This window comes from Nothoprocta perdicaria, unplaced genomic scaffold (genome assembly GCF_003342845.1).
Source record: "Nothoprocta perdicaria isolate Ctin4 unplaced genomic scaffold, notPer1 scaffold_21, whole genome shotgun sequence".
NCBI classification, from domain to species: domain Eukaryota; kingdom Metazoa; phylum Chordata; class Aves; order Tinamiformes; family Tinamidae; genus Nothoprocta; species Nothoprocta perdicaria.
This window is the reverse complement of record NW_020455316.1, coordinates 4,470,756-4,494,649: the sequence shown is the minus strand read 5'-3', so window position 1 is coordinate 4,494,649 and position 23,894 is coordinate 4,470,756. Positions and strand designations below refer to the sequence as shown.

Here is a 23,894-nt window from a genome sequence, read left to right as displayed (position 1 = left end):
AAGGGAATAAAATTTAATTAATTGTCAGTGGAAATAACTGTAACTAAGGCAAGGATTTATATTTTAAATATGATTTCAAACTGATGATGCCCCTTCAGGATTTATAAAATAATCCGGACTATAAATCAGCATGCATTACTTCACCTAATTGCTCCTGAAAGTTTTAATTTCTCATAAAAATGAAGCAGGGCTTGAAAGGTGCCCCAGGCAAATGAGCAACAGTAAGAGAGCCCGATGAAGGCCCAGGCTGCCCTTGCCCTGCAGGCCACCTTTTTGCTAACCCAACAGTCACATGAGGCAGCTTGCCCAAACTTGAGCAGGACAAGGCAATAAGCAGCTGCAAGGACAGCAGAAAACCAATCTCTGGACAGTTTTGATTGTTATGAAGACAACTACGTGTCTTGTTACATTAAGGAGTTCCTGATGTAGAAGAAGAAAGATTTTGGGACAGATTGAGTTGGAGAAGCCCTAAACTTCATGGTTTTATTTTCTTTTGCCTTTGCTTACTCATTTGCCGATATGAGTTTATGTTTTCCACTGCAGACATTATTTCTCATGGTACACATCACGCAGACAGAGAAACACCATTATTTATCTTTGTTAGACTGAAATACAGTTTCTCTCTGTGGCTTGAATACAAACCACAGTGCAGGATGGCAAGCGGTACCCATGTTGCACAGCAATTACTGACCTGAATCCACTGTGATATGAAACTCACAGAATTTGGGATTTGTTAAGTCAAGGAKGGGTCTGGGGTTCTATTCTTGTAATGACGGTGCCAAACTTCACTTCCAGCTAACCAGGCAAGCCCAGCAGAAGTGGTTTGCGCGGCTGCAGATGAGCACACGTGTGTGGGAGACGCCGCTCCTGCTCCCGGAGGCCCGCCGAGGCGCTGGGTGAACGTGCGCAGGCCGCGCTGGGCGCCCAGCGCAGAAGCTGCCGCCAGGTCCCAGCGCCRGATTCGCTCCGGGCCCCTGCCCCAAAAGTGGTTTCGATCTAAGGCTCTGCTGCGTTTTTAGCAGTTCCAAGACAACCTGATTTCTTTGCGCTCTTGAGAATCTGTTTCCAGTGACCAGTGCCATCGATACCAAAGCGCAGCCTTATCTCCCCCTGAAAGGCGGAGAGGCTGGTGCCCCACTGCTTTAGTAGCCAGAAACCAGAGCCTTGACGGGATTTAAGCCATGGGGAAAAGAAGAAAAACCTTGTCCTGAAGAAGGCACTGAACACAGTCTTATTTTTAAAAGAAAAACCTAAAGGGATTCAGGGACGTGTTCCAGCGATTGTGGACTAAGTTACTCATACCTACTTTGCAAGGGACTAAACACAGGCCAAAAAAGCAATTTCTATATTACCAGGGCAAAAAAAGCACTTTTCATGATAGATAGTCCATATAATTTGAGTTTTTTTTCTTGGTTGGTATGTTAGTATTGCTAGACTGTGAATCTACTAACATTATTTTGGCTTCAAAGGCATCAGTTAAAAGTACAGCTTGTAAAACATAAACCAATACTTGTGATTTGTAAGCTCTAAAAACTGTATATTCTGTCACATGGGTGAGGAACACGGCATTGGCTCGATGCCTTTTCAAAAGTCAAAATAAGTAGCTTAATCACATGGAAATCTTAAAAAGAGAATCCCCCATCAAATCCCCTCTCTGAAAGGTACCCAGCTGATGGGGTACAGTGCACAAAAGGTGGGAGACCAGAAGAAATCAGCACATTTGAATTTATTTCCTGACAAAAATGTACATTTGCAGGGATGTKTGCTGTCCTGTTCATATATGTGGTTATTACTCTAAAGTAGATGCCACTTGATGCTATTCTCTGCAATTCATACACACRTTTATACGTAACAAAACACCCTGTTACTGTACTCCAATCCCACTAYGTCTCAATAAGAGGCATCAGTTTAAGTTCTTTCTTACACAACACAAGGCTCAGCTGGGGTCTAGGCTGCCTTTTCTCCTTCCTTCCTCTCCCTTTCAGGTCTGAAGTATTGTAACAAACCTTTTAAAAGAAGAAGGTGACTTTCAAGGGCAGCACTCGAAGCAGGTAACTTAAAGAGTCATCTTTTTCCTGCTCAAATMTTTCACCATAAACTAACATTTGCTCTGTTATTCTCTCGCTCAGCTCAGGTTTTCCCTTTCTCCTCTCAAACTTCCTATTTCTACCCCCCAGCCATACTGTTTTTCTCTTCACATCAGTCTAGTCCTCTCCTTTAGACCCACACAATTAATGCTCCTTCAGTCAGGATCTACCTCCAACCTCTGCTGTGGCTCATATACTCTATTACAGTACTTACTTCAGTAGCAAACTCAGTCCCCTGCAGACCTGACCATATGTTTCCTTGGGGAAATAGGCAGCACAGACATACAACAAAACAACCCTTAATTATTTGCAGCCAGTTCTGGCAGGTAAGATCTGCAAGACAGAATCACRTTCAGGCTCTGGCTGAAGCTGCTTGTTTCTTGCTGGTGCTTCCTTTCTGACACCTTTTGATTCAGCGCCTTCTTTTTTGGTCTTTTTCTCCCTGTGCCATCCCCTTATCCCCATCCTGTCCCCAGTAAGAGAAGAAGAGCAAGCTAAGATCACTTTGAATTTACAAGTAGTAAAGCAGAATGCTGAGGAGAGCAAGGAACTGAACTGGAAACACAGCAATGAATGAAGAGAAAGCAGGATCTCTGCTGGAGTGTAGCAGATGAGTGTAGACAATGATTCACACTAAATACTGCAGATATGTGAGTGTTACAGTGCATTATCAAGGCACCACGCAAGTATCGATCTAATCTGGGTTTCCTCAKGCTCTCCAAAGCCCTCAGAATATTTGCAGTACAGTCATCTGCAAGACACAGCACCAGCAAGACAGCAGAGGCATTAGATATTAATGCTGCAGGTCAATGCACTTTTGTATTTTAATTTAATGAAAATCTTCCTGACTCTCTTCATCCAACCGCAGCAACCTGTTAAAGAACTGTCCGCATGAGGCATTGGCAGGAACCTTCTCTTCTCTTACCAAGATGCTGCAGAAAACCCAGAGGGCAGATAATGCAACACGAGGCAACAGGTTAGCACCAGGGATCATCTGCTCAGTCTTGAAGCTGCTCCTGAGGAAAAGTTCTTATTAAAATTGTTGTGATAAAGGGCTTTAAAAACAAAGAGGCAGCAAAGAAACAAGCAATGACCGACATCTGGTTGAAAGGTGTTCCAGTGTGTTTCTGGTTGAGTCTTCAAAATGGGTTTCTTTTGTAACTAAAACACAAAAGCAAAATAATGGTCGATTATCTTTCTCTCCTGCAGTGTTTTTGCCTTAGCAATGATGAAGTACACAGAGGCAAATGCAGTTTGTGAGGATATCCCTCAGCAAATGCTACATGCACGTGCCTGGATGAAACTGCTGATCCCATACACAGGGCTGCCACAGCAGGAGAAGGGGCGCGTCTGTTTCTGGCTGTACCAAAACCAAATGCTGCTTGAAACCCTATCTGAAATACCCAAAGAAGCAGGGAGGGGAGAGAAGCAGCACGACCCTGAACAAGTGCATTAGCAGAAAAAAAAATGCAAGGATGAATATAAATATGTTATTATTATTACTACTAGGAGGTGTTTTGTCAGGAATTCATATTTACAAGGAATGTATAAGGTGCATAGCAAATCTACTCTGAGTCAAAAGGTGGAGCAGATTAAAGGAGAAAAGGGCTAGGAAGCCCTCTGATATCAGACAGTGTGAGTAGGTGCCTTCCTTGGCTTATCTTTTGAAGACTTTCTGGAAGAAGAAAGTTTGGAAAAAAAACAACTGCTTAAATTCTCCCTTTGCTTCCTGGCAGATAAAACAGCAGTGAGAACATGCACCTCCCTGCAGAGGTATGAGGACTCATTAGTTGGTGCATAGAAAGGGGTATATGAGCATCAAGCACTATTTTAGTTTAAACATCTTATTGGGACTGCTGCATTCAGAGTAGAGCTAGAGTTCAGCTTTTGGCAAGAGATTAGGATAGAGCTAAGATGGGAGCAGGTGTTTGGAAGATGATATGGCAGCAATAAAAGCACTAACTGTGAGGAGGAAGGTAAAAATAATTTAAATATGGCATTTATTTTTACCCTGTGAAATACCGAAAGAGACCCAAAAGAAAGCACAAAATCATTTGTCAATTAGCTGAGGGATGCTCAGGAAAATGTCTGTGCCCACGGTGATCAGCTCATACAAAGAGAAAGTCTGGTCCAAGGTGAAAAGGACAGACTACCACCAAGCAACTTCACTGTTCATAGATGGCTGGTAATAATATATTTGCACAACCTCAAACAATTTAGGAGGATTTTAAGGCCACTGCCAGTGACATTTAGGCTCCTAAATTATATCAGGTATTTTTACAGTGTGGGTTTCTGGCCATTAAGACTCTCTACAGCCAACTGTGCATCAAAATGATTTCCCTCTCTAGAAGGGACCTAGCACACTCCTCCTGCAAGTCACAAGAAAGACTGAAACCATCCATTTCAAGGATCAAACTCTGTTTTCCAGACGTTTTCTTAGCAAATTGAGAAGTTAATTGACATTGAGGCTTCATAATAAAATATAATATTCATCATCTTTAGAGTACTTTCYCTCAACAATGACTAAGAGTAAAATCATTAAAAATAAAAGCTTTCAAGTGTTTCAAACAGCAGATTACACTCAAACCTGAATCCCACACATTCAATCTGTTCTAATTAAGATGCACTAATAATCCAGTAGTAAAGGCAGATTAAGCAACAATTTTTAAAAGCAAAGACTTATGGTTTGAAGATGTTGCAGGCTTATGGTGTTTATTATTGTTTTCTTTATTGCCAAGTCCCATAACTATTTCTTGTAAGAGAAGTATAACATATATAGCAAATGCAACTTAACTGATGGAATGGGAACCCGTGGGCTTCTTGACTCTCAAATCAGAGCTTTGATTGAGAGTATCAGAAGAATCTACCACATTAAAGTCCCCTGTGCCTTTCACTATTAAAAGCTTTCCTACAGCCTGCGGAACAACTGATTGAAGAACCTGGCAATAACATTTCTAGATGCTAGAGGTATTGTCACTGGCATTAAATGTCTTTTGCATTTTAAGCAGGTTTAACTAATTATCTTTGACTTCAGTACATTTAAGGTGCATCTTTCTTCAGTACTTTTTGTTAGTAGTTACCCATGAGAGAACAAGTCTATTATATTAGCAAGACAGTGAGGAAGGTCTTAAAATGACAGACTGTGTGCATTTTCTCTTTGGAGAGGGAGAAAAAAAAGAAAAAATAACTTCAACCTGAGATAAATTCACACGTCCTTTAGATTCAAATGATTTCAGCAACAATAACACAATTATTCAAAAGCTGAACTTGACATTGAATCATTGATGTTGCAAATAGATTGGAACAGCTCTGAACAGCTCCATTTACCTCAATTGTCCATAGGAATCAACTATTGAGGCGGGGAAGTGCTTAAGGGACTCCAATTTACATTCCTAAATGGCTGCCAGGCCAGGAATTTACATTCCTAAGTGCCTGCCAGGCATCGCACAACTGCAAATACTTACTCGCTACCGCGACAGAATCAGAGAGTTTTGATGAATGCATCAGAACTGAGCAGCCTTTCTGAAGCCATTGGAGGAATTTGGAGTGGCCTTCCAGAAGAAGGGATCAAAGCGAGGAACCTGAGAGATTTTAAGATGGAGCTTGTTTTATTTACAACACCTGACGTGTTATCTGCAATCCTAGGGGACCAAACTTGCTGACACGGAGTACAGTTCTGCACGGGCCTAGCTGCTAGCCACACACTGCATATTGCAAATCTCTGGAATAAAAGCTGAGACAAGCATTTTACTGTGGAGTAAAATCTCAGAGAAGTACCTGAGAGCAGAAAGCCCAGAGCAGGGGGACATGCCAGACTACTTTCTGAAGAAGTCTTCTCATCAGGTTCATGTGGCAGCCTAACAATGCAACAATAGGGGTAATGTTAATGCTCCTTGGCTTTCTAAACATACCCTGGCATGGATGAGAAGATTCTGAGTCTGAGAACCATGACATCCTACTTTTCAATAAACCCTGCTATCAAAAAGGAAGAAAGGAAGCTTAGAAAAAAATATAAAAGGGTAGGCATTTTATAATTTAAAACCAGAAGTCCCCACTCCAAGCTCTGGACACCCAGTGTAGCAAAGGGCTACTAAGGTGATATAAGGAACATTGTCCATGTATGTAAGTACCTGAAGGGAGGCTGTCAAGAGGAAGGTGCCAGACTCTTTTCAGTCATGCACCATGACAGGACAAGAGGCAACGGGCACAAACTGGCACATGGGAAGTTCGGTCTGAACATGAGGAAAAACTACTTTGCCCTGAGTGCCTGAGCACTAGGAGGTGCTGCCCAGAGAGACCGGAGTCTCAGCCTCTGGAGACACGCACAGAGTGACAGACAAATTGAGGTTGGAAGGGGCTTCTAGATCATCTAGTTCAACCCCCTGCTYCAGCAGGCACACCCAGAGCACGGGGCACAGGGAGGCATCCAGGCGGGTTTGGAAGATCTCCAGAGAAGGAGACTCCACAACCTCCCTAGGTAGTTTCTTCCAGGGCTCTGGCACCAGACAGCCTCTATACAGGATTCAGGGCAACGTGCTCCAGGTGACCCTCCTTGAGCAAGGTGGATGGGACTAGGTGAACTCCAGAAGTCCCTTCCAACCTCAGCCGATCTGTGATACCTCACCTAAAGGAAACGTCAAACACTAGGGATACCACAGCAGCCTGTGCTGATGCACGTGGTCCCACAAAGAAGAATACTCTGGAATGCTATTCCAGCTTAAAGGCTTAAAAAGGCTATTTAAGCCTTTTGCAAGCTTCCTCCCTTGCTCTACTGGCACAGCCGCACAGCAACCTGGCTCATGCACAAGAAGGAAGAGAGAAGGGACAGTACGACACAAGCAAGAGGCCGGGAGATGGGAGGACTACACTAAACCAGATGAAATGGTTTGATGCTGAATGTAAATGACTGCTCTAGGTAGCAATGCTGCCTGCCTGGAACACTCCCCAGCATTTGCGCTCTCCAAAGATCTCCATAAGTTCTTCTGAACTGTGAGGAAGGGTTCACGTACTTCAAGATGTGCAATGTAAGACTACAGGCATTTGCATACATTTATTCAATAACACCAAATCCATAGCGCCCCTTCCCCCCCCCCCCCCCCCCCAAAAAAAAAATCCTCCAAGAAAACATTCGTTTGGGTTTATCAAGTTGAGCACAAGCTCACCTACACAGCGACCACACTCTATTGTGCTATAACTCTTATTTGTCTTACTATTTCCAATAAGAAAGCTCTGAAACTGAGCTGCATGTCCAACATTTACCAGAACAGTTATTTGAGGTCTCTATCGCACTGTAAATAAAAAAGAAATTGTCAGTAATGCACATCTCCCTTCATAGACAAATTATGTTGTTCACAAGCCAACTACTCCACCAGGATTTGTCTTGTACCCTCTTCTTCCTGTCCAACTTTTGCCATGCCTTGATTTAAATTAGAAAACAAATCTCCTTGGATCAAGAACCACACTTCTAATTTTTCAGCCAAGTGCTATGCACAACTTTTGTCTATAAYAACAACAGATTGCCCAAGGACACACAGTGAGTCATGGAAAGAGTCAGGATTTCCTGGCTCTTAATCCTACGCTCAGACTAGGCCTCTCATGTTACTGATTTTGAGGGAGGGGGGTGCAGAGGGGAAGTGGAAGAGAAGAGACAGAAAGGAAAAAGATTTTTAGATAAGCAAATTCCGTAAAGTAGACAACCAGAAGAGAAACACATGCTCTTTCTCTTTTTGGTTTCAGATGACTGATGATACAATAATAGCAAAAGCTGCTGAAGAGTTTAAATTTGTTTAAAAAAAATGTAACAAAGAACAGAGGAAAGTTATTAATGAGCAGTAAAGGAACAGAAAGATCTAAGGTGCCTTAAAGCAGAAACAAAATAACCCGTCTRCTCAACAAACCTGGAAACAGAGGAGAGAGATTTACAGGCTTTCAGGGTGAGGACTTTTGGGGAGCTGCTCCTCCGGGACAAGCAGGGAGAGCAGCATTAGCACTTGCCCATTCCAGAACTATGGAAAAATGTGGGGATATTAACATACACACAGGCCATAGTCAACTGTCTCGTGCCTCACTTGAGCACGCTTCAAAAATACCCTGCGTGTTAATACTAGTCTATTTAGCTTGGAAAGCCGGTTCCCTCAAGACCACCTATAATTAGCAAGAGACGAGGAACATTCAGGAGACAAATATAGAYGATGCTGAGGTGATGCATCAGCTGCCTCCAAATAATTAATACCCATCCTAATAATGCCACCTACTCCAAGAGACTGTGCAACAGTTTACAAGACCCATAACGCCGCTGAGGAACAGCAAAGCCATTCTTCATCCCCACCAAAGTAGGTCACCCATCACCTTCTGCAAAGGAATTCAAGCAAAAACAAATGGATTTGGAGACAAGTGGTTTCTCATTTATCACAGCAAAGCACAGTTCACACGTGGGCTTTGGCAGCACTCGGCTAACTGCTCGGAATGAGACCCATTTCAAAACAAAGCAGATGTTAAAGCACTTGTGCCAGTAAGACACAAATGCACATACACAGGCTTACACACACACACACACACACACACACACAGGATAGTTAGGGACTGCTTGTCTCAGCAGAATTAAATATTGGGATTATAGAGAGACTATTGCCTTAGGATGCAGAAAATCCTAAGTCCCTAAGTATTATTAGTATCTACATTATAGCAGCAGCAAAAAGTCTTGATGTATTTATGAGGAATATTTGTAGTTCCAGTTTCACCCATACTTAAGAGACCCAATCCAACATTCACCAGATATTGCAGGCACAGTCAACGTTATACCGGGAGCACGGAGATGCTCTTTTCAGGTCCCCAGGCACCCTATTTTCATGGTTAATCACAGTAACAGCACCACGACAGCGAGTTATTTTAGGAGAGCATGAGAACCAAGTGAGACAAGAGGTGGCTCCCTCCAGGTTCTCACAGAGGCACAGGCAGCAGGTCAGTACAGCATTATTCTGGATATATCTCTCGCATTCATTTTTAAAGTGAAACACATTAAAAAAAAAAAGGTCATTAGACATCCTTCAAGAAAAAATAAAAAAAGTTCTAGGGGTTTTGTAAAACCCTCAAAGCATAATTTCTCCATTTTCAGTCATGTTTTAGGGTTTTTTTTTTCCCCTAAGATACACTGCAAATTTCACTTTCACTCTTCAGGTAGCTCCCTAAGCTTCCTTTGATGCATCAATTTTTGTCACTCTCTTGAAAGATACTTTGGCAAGGAATAGACAGGAATACTTCTAAGTTAAACATTACCTTGAATCTTTGGACAACTTGTCTTCTCCTCCTTCCTCATAACTTCTTTTCTTTACATTACATATAGGACGAATATGTTTTTTTGGCTCATAGTTCCTTAAAGCTCATATTATTCTTTTAAAATTTCTTCCCCTCCTCCCTTTTATTTTTTTTCTAGCCATTGAATTCTTTCCACTTTTATGTGCAAATAACAATTAGATTTTACTATGAGGAGACAACGTCCAGCACTGATAAGAAAATCTAATCACTGAAAAACAAAGCTAGCATGATTTCTTTTAACAATAGGATATTCTTGSTCACTTTCTATTTTCCTTTTCAAAAACATTAATGACCTCAAGTATAATCAATTYTCCATCTTTTCTTTCTATTCTCCCTTTTTTATATATATATATATATATGTATATCCAATTCTACCATCAAGGACAAGTATAAATAAACAAATTATACATTGGAGTCATAACTCCCTTGAGGTATCAGTACAGACTATTGAAGGACAATTATTTTAGCATATTAGTCTGCACTAAAACACTGTTTAGAACTCCTTCCTTAGAGCAAGGCCACTAAAAATGCTATTAAAATCCAATTTACCTGCACTATGCAAATCAACAAATGGAGCACATAAAATTCAGAGAGCAAAAAAAGAGTGTATATAAAGAGGGTATATCAAGCAGAGAGAGAGGATCATCAAGAATGTAGCTAGAAAGGACCCAAAGTTAACGCCACTAGAAAGAATTAAAACAGTCAGAAAGAAATAACTGAAAGTTGCTTAAAATTTTATCAAGTATCAAAGAACAAGAACTACTTTAAAATTCTGCATGAAAATTTTTAGTTCAACTGCACTGGATTAGTGAAAAGAAAAAAATAATTCTCACACTTCATGTTAAAAATAATCACCCTCTTGGATTTGCCACATTCATTAGTTCACAAACATCCAGTTTGAATGTCAGGACCTTTTTAAATTTTGTCTATCAGTTACAGGTAGGCACAGTCACTGAGAGAACATTTCCCAGGGTACAAAAATTATACATATTGTTAGTGCATAGAAGGCAAAGCAAAACATAAAGGGAGGACATCACCTGGTTCTTCAGTTGGTGTATTCCATGACAAGGCAAATAAACTGCACCTCTTGGAAAACCTGTCTGTACTGTCAATGCACTTGGGTTCACATCCAAGATTACTACTCTAAATCCCAGCAAGTGGTGCATTACTCTGAGGTGTAATTTAACTATAGTCAYTGGCAGTATAAGGCCTTTCAATATTGCCCAGGCATCTGTTCTGTTGGTGTCTGGCATCGATTATGCTTTCAAAATGTCTGTGTGTATCCATGCATTTCTATGCATTTGGGTATATAGATAAATGCAAATTCTTTTGATTTTTTTTCTGTTTTTTTNNTTTTTTTTTTTTTTTTTTTTTTAACTTTGGTATTGAAATGGCCTATTAACACAGCATCTGAACATCTCAGTCCTTAATGGAGCTACTCAGGGCTCTGTGAGTTAAATGAGGCTGGCTACCCTTATTTTGAGGGCAAGCAACAGACATTTTAAAAAAAGCCCTAATATCTGAACAGTGCCACAAACAACTTCTGCAGTGAAGAGGGGCCTCGCATGCCTCAAGTTTTGGGTTGCTTCTACAACACCCTTCTGTACTAGGAGTATTGCAGCAAAGTAATACTCAAGGGCTGTCTCCAAACCAGATGTACATTAATTTTGCACTTAGAGACTACTAAAACTTCTGCCTCAGCAAAACCAGACCAGAAGCCTTTTTGGTTGACGTGAGTGGATATTCTTTGGATGGATATTCTTCCTTCACTGAGCATTTGTCACCCTTCACTCATTTTTAGCCTGAGCTCGCTATAAATCCTGTTGTACTGCATAAACACATYAACTCAAAAAGACTAATTATACACTGATCTCCCAAATCCCTACATTTAAGTAGGTAAAATGAAATGAGCGGGGTTGCTTGTATGCGCAGGGATTACTTTAAAAGTATTAAAGTAGTTGGGATCAGTCACATTACAAAGACCATTCATCTCCTTTTAATTGACTTTCTCAAAGCAGGCTGTTAGCCTTTCAGTCTCAGAAGCCATTCCAAAAACTTTTTTCCTACATTATACTTTACACAGAGTTTTATTTATGTTCACTGTGTATTACAAAGCCAAGTCCAAATACAGGAAAAAACATTTTGTACCTATCTTTTTCTCTCTCCCCTTCTCTCTTTTCTTCTCTCTCTCCTCTGGCTCAACTTCTCTTCCCAATGATAAACCTAAACAAACCCTGTGGAAAAGACAGACTGAAAGACAGAAAGACAGAAGAGCCCAGACCTTGAACACCAGGAGTGAAATTAAATTAGTTAACTGCTAGAGGCATGCAGCATTAATGAAACAGAACTAGAGAATTTTCCCCTTATGAGGRATATTTATTCAGGGTTAATTAAATTCTTCTATTCAAAATCTATACTTACCCAAGTGTAAAATATTACATCATATCAATAACTGCAGAGTGGTAGCAAGTACTGTACTATAAACACCATTTTTATTTTCCTCTCCTAGCAGAGTGAAACCTTTAAATCACTTACACTGTTTGAAGTGTTTGCAGATAAAAAAAAAAGGAAAAACCTTATGTGTGAACCAGCAATCAGTTATTAATCCACTTGTCTCACAAAGAGCTATCAGAGCCCAGCTCCAAGCATTCACTCGCAAAGTTCACATCCAGCAGTGTTAATGAAGGACTTTCAGAGAAGCTGCAATAATTATTTTTCTATAATATATCCAGCTGGCTGCTTTATTCATTTGCAATCTAGTTCTGCCTCACTGAAGCCAAGGAGTTCTGACATTAACTTCAACAGGTCCTTGCCTAAAATGTTGAGCTGTCATCACAAATTCTTCAGGTGYATTTCTGTGCTATGGCACAAACTAATTAGAGAAAAGCTGAAACTGCTGGGGCAAGGGGAATCATCTCTTGCATTTTTAAGCTTTCAAGCTGGGAAAAGGCTCATAAATCTTCAGGTGGATCCCCTAAACATGTTACCTGATTATCAAAACCTCTCAATAGTTGTTCACTTAAATGAGAGCGCTGTGTGATCTGAAATACCAGCACATCTTATTTAACTGTCTAAAAGGAATCAAAGACAAGTTAGTTTTGCAAGAACACAGCAGTATGTGAAACTAAGACAACACATGAAATTCTTGGGACTTACAGTTTSTTTTAGGTGATGTTTTTGCCCCCCAAAGAAGTGCAATTCAAGAAATTATTTTCAAAGATTTCATTAGGCACTCAACTATTTTTCAAATTAACCATCCAACACAGATCCAACACAGATTGGGAATGGAATATAATCCTAGCACATTTCCAGGTGCTAGCTTTTGTATTTTGATAAAGCAGCATCAGTGCTGTTGTAAAGGAGCCAAACTGGACTTCTGCATTGCTCTCTCAAAATGTATGCTTTGCCTCCATAGGAGAGGTTGCCTATGAAAAGACTAGTTAATTCAGCAGCTTTTTCTTCAGCTCTAAGCTACCTTTAAGCATATGCAAATAGATCTCATTTCAGGCAGTTCATATGAACTACATGACAGCAGCACAGTGACTTCCAGGTGGGATCAGAGCTTTCCACCTCCTTTTGGAGCTGTGGATACAGCACAATGACCCCAGTGCCCTCAAGAGACGGTCTCTCCTCTCAGTCCCCTCACACAAAAATGAAGACTGTTGTTACAAGAGCACTATTTTTCCAGGTCCAGTTCTCATTTCTAGTTCTTCAAAAGCCACAGCAATTAAGAAAAAAAATCTAAAATCCCTATTTACTTATATCATCAAATTTCAACCTCTAATACCTCATTAGCCATGTGGGATGTGATATGAACTTTTTTTTTTTCTGTTGTATTTCTTGTTCACGAATGCTAGGTCAAGCCCCTCAAACTGGGAAAAAAAAAGATCTTAATTTACTCACTGGTTTAAGTCCAGGTTTTAGGAAGAGCACTAGCTGAGAAGGACAGAATGGGGGGAAAATAGAAGTAGGGAAGGAGAGTAAAAACCTAACAGAGCAGAACACAAAGGCTTCCATGGGCGATATTTAGTCACATTCTACACGTCACCTTAAAATAGCAAAAGGAGTCACTAATGGAACATATCCCCAGGATACCCATGGGGAATAGACACTTTTGATTAATTTAAATAGTCACTAGCTACTGCTCTATAAAAATACAGCTGAAAATGCATTTCCTTTCTGTGGAAGCAGAGAATGTAACCTGGAGGAAGTTTTTTGTGTGCTCAGCAGATCTCACAGGTTTTTTTTCTTAGTAAGAAAAACCAGAGTTGATTCTACATTGTTACAAAGGAGAGAGAGGGCTCAGCTGCTYCCCCCTCAGACCCAGTTTTTCTACCTACCTGAAATGGGGCAAATCCAATACAACATATACGATAATAAAATAYAAATACAATCAGACAACCACAACTAACAAAAGAGAGTTTCCAAGAGCCAAGAGGGATAAGTGAACTAGAAGGCTGCCTGCTCATAATGTTGTGCCAACCCAGGACCCCACTGCCACCCAARGGGCCACTGATCATGAACTCTCTCCTAAGTCTCAATGGGAATCTTTAAGGAAAGTAAACTAATATGGTATGTAATAAGAATGAGAAAGCCACATAAAAGAAAAAACAGCACTGCAGAAAGCCTAGGAATGCCACAAAGAGGAAAACACGAAAGTCCTAGAGAGTTTAACAAGTCCTGAAGAGCTGGCAGCTGATGAATGGACTCATGTTGTATGAAAGYATCAAATTGAGAGTAAGCAGCAGGCTTGCTGGGAATCAAAGGAAAACAATTTTTTTTAGCTAGTCACTCCCAGACTATAAAACAATAATCTTCTATTTTAAGCTATTATTATATAGGGCATCTAAATTTGGAAGAAAAGKGAAAGAAAATGTGTCAAAGACCAAAATACCGCAAGCAAGAATGACCATCACAAACTGAATTGTTCAGACAAASAGTTATATATAAGAAGGCCTAGACTCAATGTTAGTGTTAGCAGTCACTGAAAATAAGCATAACTTAACATTACAACACAGAAAATGTGACAGTCCAGTCATTTTCAGGATCCTGTTCTTGGAGAGGCCTGTATTCTGGCAGAACTCCTTACTGGGACTGAGCGGCCAGTAAGGCGGACTGAGCCAGTAAGACTGAGACAACATTTTCAGTTGTCAAAGTTCACAGGAAAGACTCTTTCACGCAGCCAAGGTGCTTAAAACTCTCTTCTATTTTCCTTTTATAATTCAAATTTACTATACACAACAGGAGGAAGACAGTTCCCTCACGGGCTTCATCCACCCACAAGGCCACAGCTCGCAGAGGTAACAGACCCTGGGAAGCAGTCTGTTAAAACAGCCTCTCTCTATATGTAGACTACAAATAAATGTATTTTAAATTTGGGTTGGAAATACTACGGAAGCCATGCTTTTATATTTGTTTACTATAAGGCAAAATCACTTCCTCTTTCACGTGCCAAGCAGCTAGGAGGGGGATAAGGAATGAAGCAGCAGAAAGCCTGGCAGGAGCCCATGCAGCGAGCACATCCCGCCCACCCAGGGCTCTGCTCCAGGGATCTCACCTGGTTGKGGCCTCTTCAGATTCCTGCAAGTTTTTCTACACACTGTGCAATGGTTGCCAGGTTTCTCCTCAAGGCATAACAGCTTCCCGTCGAACGCTAAATGGTCTCTGTGCTTCAATGGGCTGTGTTAATACCCAAACGCCTTTTTGCCCTTCTCTTTTTCCTGTATAAATACTCCAAATGTTACTTTGAGAGCATTAAAAAGCATACACTGAGATACTTTTTCACACAGCCATGTGTGGAACAAATTCCTTCAATTCAAAAGTGCCCATGTTTTGTTTTAGGTGCAGCAATAGCACAAAATCATTCCCACAACTGATCTTTTATTGCTAATTAGAAGTGAGCAATTTAACGAGGATGGAAATGTGTATCCTCTYTGTGCCTGGCAGAACTCTGCTGGGCTAGGTGGATGGGAACAGCAGCTTTCTCCTACTGAAAAGGCAGCTGATCCATCTTTCCTCTTCTACTTCCCTTCAGGTGTTTCCCAGCTCCTTGACAGATAGCAATTCTAACAACCCCCCAGAGCTTCCTTCCATCCCAGCTTCCCTCAACTCCAAACCTAGAAGTTTTCTCCCTTAACAAGCAAGAGCTTTCAAGCACTGCCATTTGTCACCAGCCATCAGCCACAGCTCACAGGTTCATGATTTAAGGACGCAGATTTAGAGCACAGCGCTGTCTTTACTGCCACAGAATGATGGGCTGCTGTTTCTGAGAGCAGGCAAAGCCCATGCTTCTCACTAGAGGCATTACTGAATTCCTCACCAAAAGATCCATTCCGGGCTCATTTTCAGCTGAGGCTTAACAACCCCTTCCTTTCCATCCACCATGTACTTTATCATAGTCAAGTCATGGATTCAATTATTATGCTTTGGCTTTGCAGACTTCTGTATATTTCCCCATTTGTCTCCTTGAAGACATCATTACTGCTTGCAGCTCTTTAATACACTCCATTTTCAAACTCCTCCGAGTGCCCTGGCGAGCTGCCTCATCTGCTAATACAATATACTATGGTTGACTAGCATCCTCTTCTCAGGGTCCCTCAAAACTTCTGTAATCTGTGAAATATCACACCTATTTCAGCCTACAGTTGCACCCTGATAAGGCTGAATCCATCTATTTTTAAAGCACCCATAAATACAGTAAGAAGCACATTTATAAAACCTTTATAATCTTTCGATCTTTCTGGACTTTATAAGTAACTTCAAAACTTCCTTCTGGATTCTGAAAGGAGATAAGAGCCTCTTACAGTTTTCCATAACAATACCCTTTTACAAAGCACACATCATAATAATATAGAACTTTGCAGAAAAATTTCCATTATAGGATCATTGCTAACAGTAATATATTCAGCACTAAGACACAGTAATATATTCAAATTAACAACTGCCTATCTGGCTCCATGCAGCTGATACCAGATTTCTGCACAAAGCTGGCTGGCAGATTGCAATTTACTCCTCATGTAAATCAAKCCATTAATTATGAACTGGACAGAGCTAAAACTAATTTACAGAAATTAAGGTTTGGAGAAAGCAGTGCAAAACAGAAATAAATCACCTACTGACCACGTGGTACGGGAGCATTATTTCATTTTGCAAGAAGTTAAATATTCCTYCTGAGCAGAGGCAGTTTCTCACAGCCACAACGTGACAAGCTCAGTTACCGAACAGAGAGAGATGTTCTTGATGTGCAGCAGCCSTCYTGCACGGCACCCCTGTGCTCAAGTGCACACACCATGGTCATCTCATTGCGCTCTCCTAACATCACAGGTGCTGTTCTCTGGGAATTTGGGGCCTGTGGATAAGGAGTGCCAGCCCTCAGTCTGTGTCTCACAGCAGGTTAAGGCCACAAGTACTAAATAATTAGGATATTACAAAAACAGCAGCTTTCTCAGATTTCAGAATGACTTTGGAAAGGCAGAACTCTTCTCAACAGAAGAAGTCAAGCAGAAGAGTAGTATCAACCAGGCACCCCATTCCTCATGAGGATAGATCTCCTCATGATGGAGAACTCTCATCAGTTCTGGAGTTCTCCAATCCATCTTATGCTCATGTCTAAACGGTGAATGACATTTGAGCAGGTTTTCTAAAAAAACTGCTGTGAAATATACTGCCAGGTGCTGAGCTTACGTTTCACCTCCTGGGTCGTTTCTCTGAGTAATCAGGTAAATATTTAGCTCTTTGGAAAGCCATGCAGGTGCTTGTTGCTGGATTCCAGGCAGACGGAGCCGCACGTGTGCGGCGGTGCTTCCTCGGGCAAGTCTTCTCTCTGCAGCAGCGCACAACTTCATCTCTAGAGGATGCAACTGCCTCCAGGCTACACGCTCACTGCTACTCACCGAGAGCTCTTTAAAAATAAATAAAAATAAAAACTGCCCATGTTTAGGATAGGCCCATATTCCACCTCTTGAAGCTCTTCTATACTGAAGTGGAAAGAAATAACAAGTTATGAATCTGTTTAGGACCACTGCTGCCAAAGCCCTATCTCTCCTCCATCAGTGAGCACTGAACTAATAAAATAATTCAGTTTCAGCTCAAGATCCTGAGAGCTAAAAAACAGGGGAAAAAAAAAAAAAAAAGAAAAAAGAGAAAAAATAGAGGATAGTCTCAGTATCTCACACAAATAGCAAATACTACAGAACACTTTAGAGATACTTTTAAAAGAAAGCTTACAGTGTAATACATCCTCCCAGGATAATAGATCCTGAGTTGCCTAATGAACATCAACTTAATAAAGGGCAATTAAGTAGCAGATGCAACAAAAAACAAAAAACAAGACCATCATTTCTTAATTGAACCTAGAAATCTCTATCATCTGCAAAGAAATATTCCCATTAGTCTTTGAAACACTAATTCTTTTAATATTGCTTGCTTCTGTCAGCATTTGCTCAGTATCACTTTATCACTTCTTTTCTACTTATTCTGCAGGATTTTAATAGAGTTGTTATGATTTCTAGTAAATGCAAACAAGCACAAACAAACTCCATATACATACATTGCAGCTTCTTTTATCTTAAAATCAATGAAATATTTGTGTGCATTTTTAATAAATAATAATAATACTGTAAAAGCCTTGGGAACTTACTCTGTATTTTTGAAAAAATTGTTAGAAATCAAATTTGAAATCAAAATTGTCTAAAACTTCACAATAACACACATTTGCAAATGTAAAAGAAAATGAAATATAAACATTGGAGAGGGTTTATTTTTTAGATCATGTCCATGTGAAAAAGATTCGTCTCTTAAATAAACTACAAAAGCATGCGGAGCAGAATGAAGCCATCCTGTGTCATCCTAGCAATCCATCAGAGTTGGTCAAAGCCAAGAAAAAGAGGAGTAGAGCTGGCACTTTTATCCTAAACTGCACTAATGAAAACACTRCTAGGGGAAATAGGGACAGCTGATAGACATTGACACTGACTATACTTGGTTTCCCTGCTCTAGTTTTCCTTTTGCAAAACTGGTAGGTTAAGGGAAATTGCATCTCGACAGAGACTACGATGGACTTGCAGTCATTTCTTCACATTACCATCAGTGCTCATTCAGAAATTTTAGAGACAAACAGTCTCTGGAGGGACTTCAGAAAAGAAAAAGGCTAATTGTCAAAAAAGAGCCCTAAGAAACTAAGAATTTCATCTGTTGTCTAYAGAGTACCACAGAACATACGTATCCAAACCTATGTTTCATTTTGTGTGAGATCCTCAGTAACCACCTAACAGCTTAATTTTTAAAAAAGCTTAAAATATACTATTTTACTGCATAATGGACTCCTTCCCCCCTCCCAAAAAAAMTTCTTCTGGGATAAATGATCCAGAGGCATGTATTTTTCAAAGTCCATTCCTTTCCTCTTCTCAGCTTCATTTGTTATACCATTGTGTCCCAAAGTATTCTGAACAAGTAAAACTGTTTCCCGCAGTTTTCCAAAGACGCGGAGTCTGACATAACAAGAATCCGGGTCTGCGTCACTTCTGCAGCTCCAGCTGCTCATAAGAGAACAGAAGGAATGGAGCTAAAATTCTAAATTTTACTCAGCTGCTTGCTTCCAGGAGACCTGCAGAAGACACAGGTGCACTGTGGTTGTCCTCAATTCCTGAAACATATCGCAAGCTCACTTAATTTCGCAGTTTTTATTTTTAAGTCTTAGCACTGCAAAACCACTCAAGACACATTTCAGCTCAAAGTGTATGCCTGACAGAAARCAGTATTTTTTTTTATTTTGCCTTTCACAAATCTTTTGAATCTGACAGCAAGCTACGTGCACACTAGAGCCATTAAGTTGTAGGGACAACTGCATTTACTAATTATTATATCCTCTGAGCAAAYTGCTTTTTGATATCTCTAAATCTATTTTAGTAAGTTTTCTGCAAATGCAAAAACTTCAAAGGATGGAGAACTTGAGAGGTTGTGCTATAGAAAAGGGTTTTTTGGGGGAGGGGAAATGACAACAAAGAATATAAAGAACTATTTCAAAAAATTATTTTTTGAAATGGCTCCATAGTTCTTGCAACACAACCTTCTTTCAATTTCAGACAACTGYAAAAGTAAAACCATTATCTATGTAGCTCTGAGAGCTACTATTACACACTGTGGCCTTATGAATACAGGCCTGATATTAGGAGTAAAAATGCCCCATTTCCTACACTAACAGCACCAGCAGAAAACATGCTGAACAGCAGAAAACATGCTCATACATCATCATAAAAATTCAATATCGGAGACATTCCATTCACTGTGCCTGAACTCAGAGGAAGACAAGATCAGGTTAGCAAAACACAGCAGAGATTACTTGTCACTTTAAAACATCTCCCCGTGTTAACTGCTCTGTGTTGGAAGCTCTTAAGCAGCGGTGTGTTTGGCCAGGCTCCGCGCTGCCAAATAGCAACGGGGCAGTGCAGGGATCAAGAACTCGACTGCTCAAGTGGGAGCTCCCTCCAAGCTCTCCCAAGCGTTATACAGTGTGGTGCACGTGAGAGGCAAAGCCAAGGCCAACCACTCCCAAAGAACGGAGCTGCCAGTGCACGTGAGAGGAGCGCCAGATGGATCCAGCATCTGATATGTAACCCTGCTTTCTGCACAGTGTAAGGGAGCTGAACAGAGGGACAAAGTGAGGCTGAGAGCGGGGCTAGGACACTCCTAAACCTCTGAATTAACCAGGTCCTCTCTCCCACCTGACTTCTTTGCACTGCTCCAGGATAAAAACRAAGTGCTTCAGTCATCCTAGGCCTCCTTAGCATGGGAGACGGACAACAGGTGTGGGAAGGTGGAAGTCAGGGCTGTAAATSCAAGCTTTCCAGCAAACACAGGAGCAGCCACAAGCCAGCAAGATTGTCCCATCCATTTTGGTCCCCACAAATTTCCAGACACCAGCTTGCCAAGCTGCCTCTCTCTAAAGCCTCCCAAAGAAACGCAAGTGCAGGCAAAATAAGACAGAGAGCCAAAGTCCTTCAACTACCTCGAACCAACCGTTTAACAAGGAAGGGAACAAGGAAGGGAACCTCAGGCGTTAGTTGTGCTGCGCAGCTGCCCCCTGAGCTCAACCAGGAGCCACGTTATGAGCGTCTTCTGCAGCTCCTCTCGGCCAGGCTGCCCCAGGGCAGTCAAAAGCACGGAAAAATCTTCCCATAGTCAAACCGGAATGACAAGTGATTTCAAATATTATGTTACTAAGCAGTAGCACACTGTTGGAAAATAAACGTAATTTATGTTTCAGCACAGATATGGAGTCTGTTAAGCGACTCCCAGAGAGCATTTCTAGAGCACAAAGCAGAACAGAGTTTATTACTGAGATGATTAGCAACTAAGCACATTTTCTTTGTATGCTTTTTACATCCTAAATATATTCCAATGCATCTACACCAGCTAAAGATGTGGGTCTTCAGCAATATAATAGAGAGGGAAGGTAAACACAATCTCAAAAAACACAGGGGGGAGATCATTTTTGTCTCCCTGACTACTAAAAAAAAAAGGATGTTTTAAAGTTTTACTGATACCATCTCAAGAGTTAAGCTGCAACATTCAAATAACCACCTACAGCTATGGTAGTATTTACATGATGTAACTTTAAATACTCTACAAAACACAAAAAGGACCATGCTGGGAAGCATCTAGCCCCATACTATGTGTCCAAAAGTCAATGTTTAAGGAAAGCACTCAGGTCTGGCCACTTTCTTCAGTCCTTTCCCTTTTAACTCCTGCAGCACTTTGAATCACACCTGCAGCTGCAGAGTCCCCATCTTTCTGCTGCCACTTGAAACATCACAGATAGGCACAAGAGCAAATTCTGTGGTTCTTTTCAAATACAAGCATTATTTTAATGCACATTTTAAAACAAGAAATCAATACAATTTTCTATATCACTGCAGACCTACCACAAACAAGCAAGCAACTATTTTTGCTACTGAATCCTTTAAGACACCCAAAGTATCACAGTCTTTGTTCGCTGGCCTTTAATTACCCACTGCTTGAATCAAAATATACTTCAATATTTTGGATGGAGACAAATCTTATGCTCAGGTAACAACATAATTTAATAAGGCTGTCAAGTTCCCTGCAGATCTTGCCAACTTTTTAAAAGAAAAACAGAGAAAAAGTAGGACAAAATATTTTATTATTTGCTGTACAAAGGGTGAATTTCAGTACAAAGAAGCAAGCAAGAAAAAAAAACCAAAAACCCTCCCGATAAAGATTTCTTTGCAAAGAACTGGTGAAAAGCCCACGCAGTTTTTGTTTCTGCCTCATGGCTTTCCTTGTTTGAAAACTTAGATCTAAACAAGCTACACAAATAAGTAGCTTTTTTCCTGCCCTCTAGGACTACATTTGCCCTCTAGGACAAACATTGGCTGATAGAGACCATCTGGTAAGGAGAGTAGAAGCGTGGGAACGTTTCACACACAGTGAATGTGGGTTTCAGCACTCTGCCTTGTCAAAACCTGTGAAACTCTGCCTTGCTTGTTGCTCTGAAAGCACAGTAACCAGGAGTCACCTTAAAACGATGAATAGCATCTTTCCCGTGAAATCATTTTCTTAATCAAGATTATAGCAGTTGGATATTGTCAAATGATCCACTTTGCTCTGCGGACAGGAAAATCCGAGCAGGTCACTGCTGGAAAACACTCTTCACAGTGCTCCAGTCCAGCAAGGCACTTCTCCACTTGCTTTAAACCAAGGGCTCAGTGGTTCCCCTGAGCTTTGAGTTTGACCGAGCTAAGTCAGAGGCAAGAGACAAATGAGGATTCAGAAAACCAACTTGGGCTTGGGCTAGGCCAAGTGCTGCTCACATTTAAGACAATGGTTCTCTTGCAGAAGCTGCGCTGTGAAGCTAACATGATCCAGCAGCACTCAAGTACAGTCATAAAGATTCTGATATGGGGGAGAAAATGCTGTGAAATTTTCTGTTCTCTGAGGTAAAGAAGCTTCTTGAATTTATTGATTCATATCTGCACGAGCTCAGAGGCATTTATCACTTCCTATCTCTGTCCAGATAAGATTCAGAACTCCCAAGTGCACAACCTCAGCCGCGCTCCATGCAGAAACCATRAAAGATGCGTGGCCCCAGCTATTTAACCTAACACAAACTGCACGGGCAAGATTTCACCACAGATTATTAGCAACRAAGTGGACAACAAGTACATCCTCCTACATTAGGCAACTGAAATGGTCACTTCTTAATAAGAAGCACCCATTATTTAACTGCATGAAGAGCTGGTATTAACCAATCTTTGAAACTTGCCGTTTTGCAGTCTCGCACTCGAGCGAGACTCTTGAGTCGCCATCCTGACTTTGAAACCATTGACGTGGTCAATACTTGCTGTTTACCTAAGGAGTTCACTGGATGCAGATCCCCTGTTTTCAAGCTCAGAAGATACAAAGGACGCCGGACAGGGCAGTTTCATATATTCATTTTCTAACATCTAACATCCCGCAGGTGGACAACAGAGTACGACTTTTAAAATCAATTATTTGATTTTATGATCATGGTGTTTCTTCCCCCAAATTCTACAATAAGAATATATTCCTAAGGGAAGTGAGTGAAAAACAACTYAAATAATTCTCTTCCCTCAATTACAAATGGGGAGCATGCACAAATAGAGGCAGCTTATTGTTAAGATCTCTTGTTATAAACTCTTTTAACAGCACTCAATTCTACCACAATGACAATTCTCATATAGCTGCAAATAACAAACACAGATTTAGATATTTTTTCTGTCCAACATCTAATAGCTTTAGATTTGTATCAATAACTGGCTGACTTATTAACTACGTGGGAGACAAAAGTCTCATAAAAAGGCTGAGCTGCTATGTTTTATCAGGATGAATTACAGATGTCTGTGTGTTTTGTTTGTAGAAATCTAAAGTGTTCAGAAAAATGATAAAAACCACACAGATTGGCTTAGCATTACACCATTAWCAGTGGTTTTATTTGGAATTTTAGGAGGAAGAATTTGTGCGACTGGCAAGAACGTCAGAACATCAGCAGCAACTTGCAGCAGAAGCCTCTGGACAAACTGAATGCTTCACTCTCTCCAAGTTATAGAGTGGCTTGAACATTTAGTCTCATTACTCGAAAGTTTTCACTACTCCAAATAYCTATTTTTAGTTCAGCTAAAGATTTTAAGACAAGAAAGCGGGTTTTTTTTAAGTGCATTTCAATAGAGTTGAATGATTCTAGGTATTCAGGCTTAAGTCTGGAAATTTGAGGATATCTATTTGAAAACATAATTTAACTTAAACAGTGATATTCTGTTTAAAAAGTCAGTGACATCTCCTGACTTGTTCCAAATTAAATACAACTGAAAAAAATAAAAAAATAAAACACAACCACTAAAAAAAGTCTCCATTACAATATGTAATTTAAGGGAGAGTCAAGCAACTCTTAAAGACAAGCCTTTATTTCCAAGCTATTTATCAGCATTCAGAGATCTCTCTTCTTTTTGGAAATAA

General features: G+C 40.6%; 1 protein-coding gene across 1 annotated transcript in view; it reads right to left on the bottom strand.

Moving 5' to 3' along the window:
* UBE3D (ubiquitin protein ligase E3D) overlaps window positions 1-23,894 on the bottom strand; it is a 67,254-nt gene that overhangs the window by 6,382 nt on the left and 36,978 nt on the right. The gene's annotated exons all lie outside the window — the stretch shown is intronic.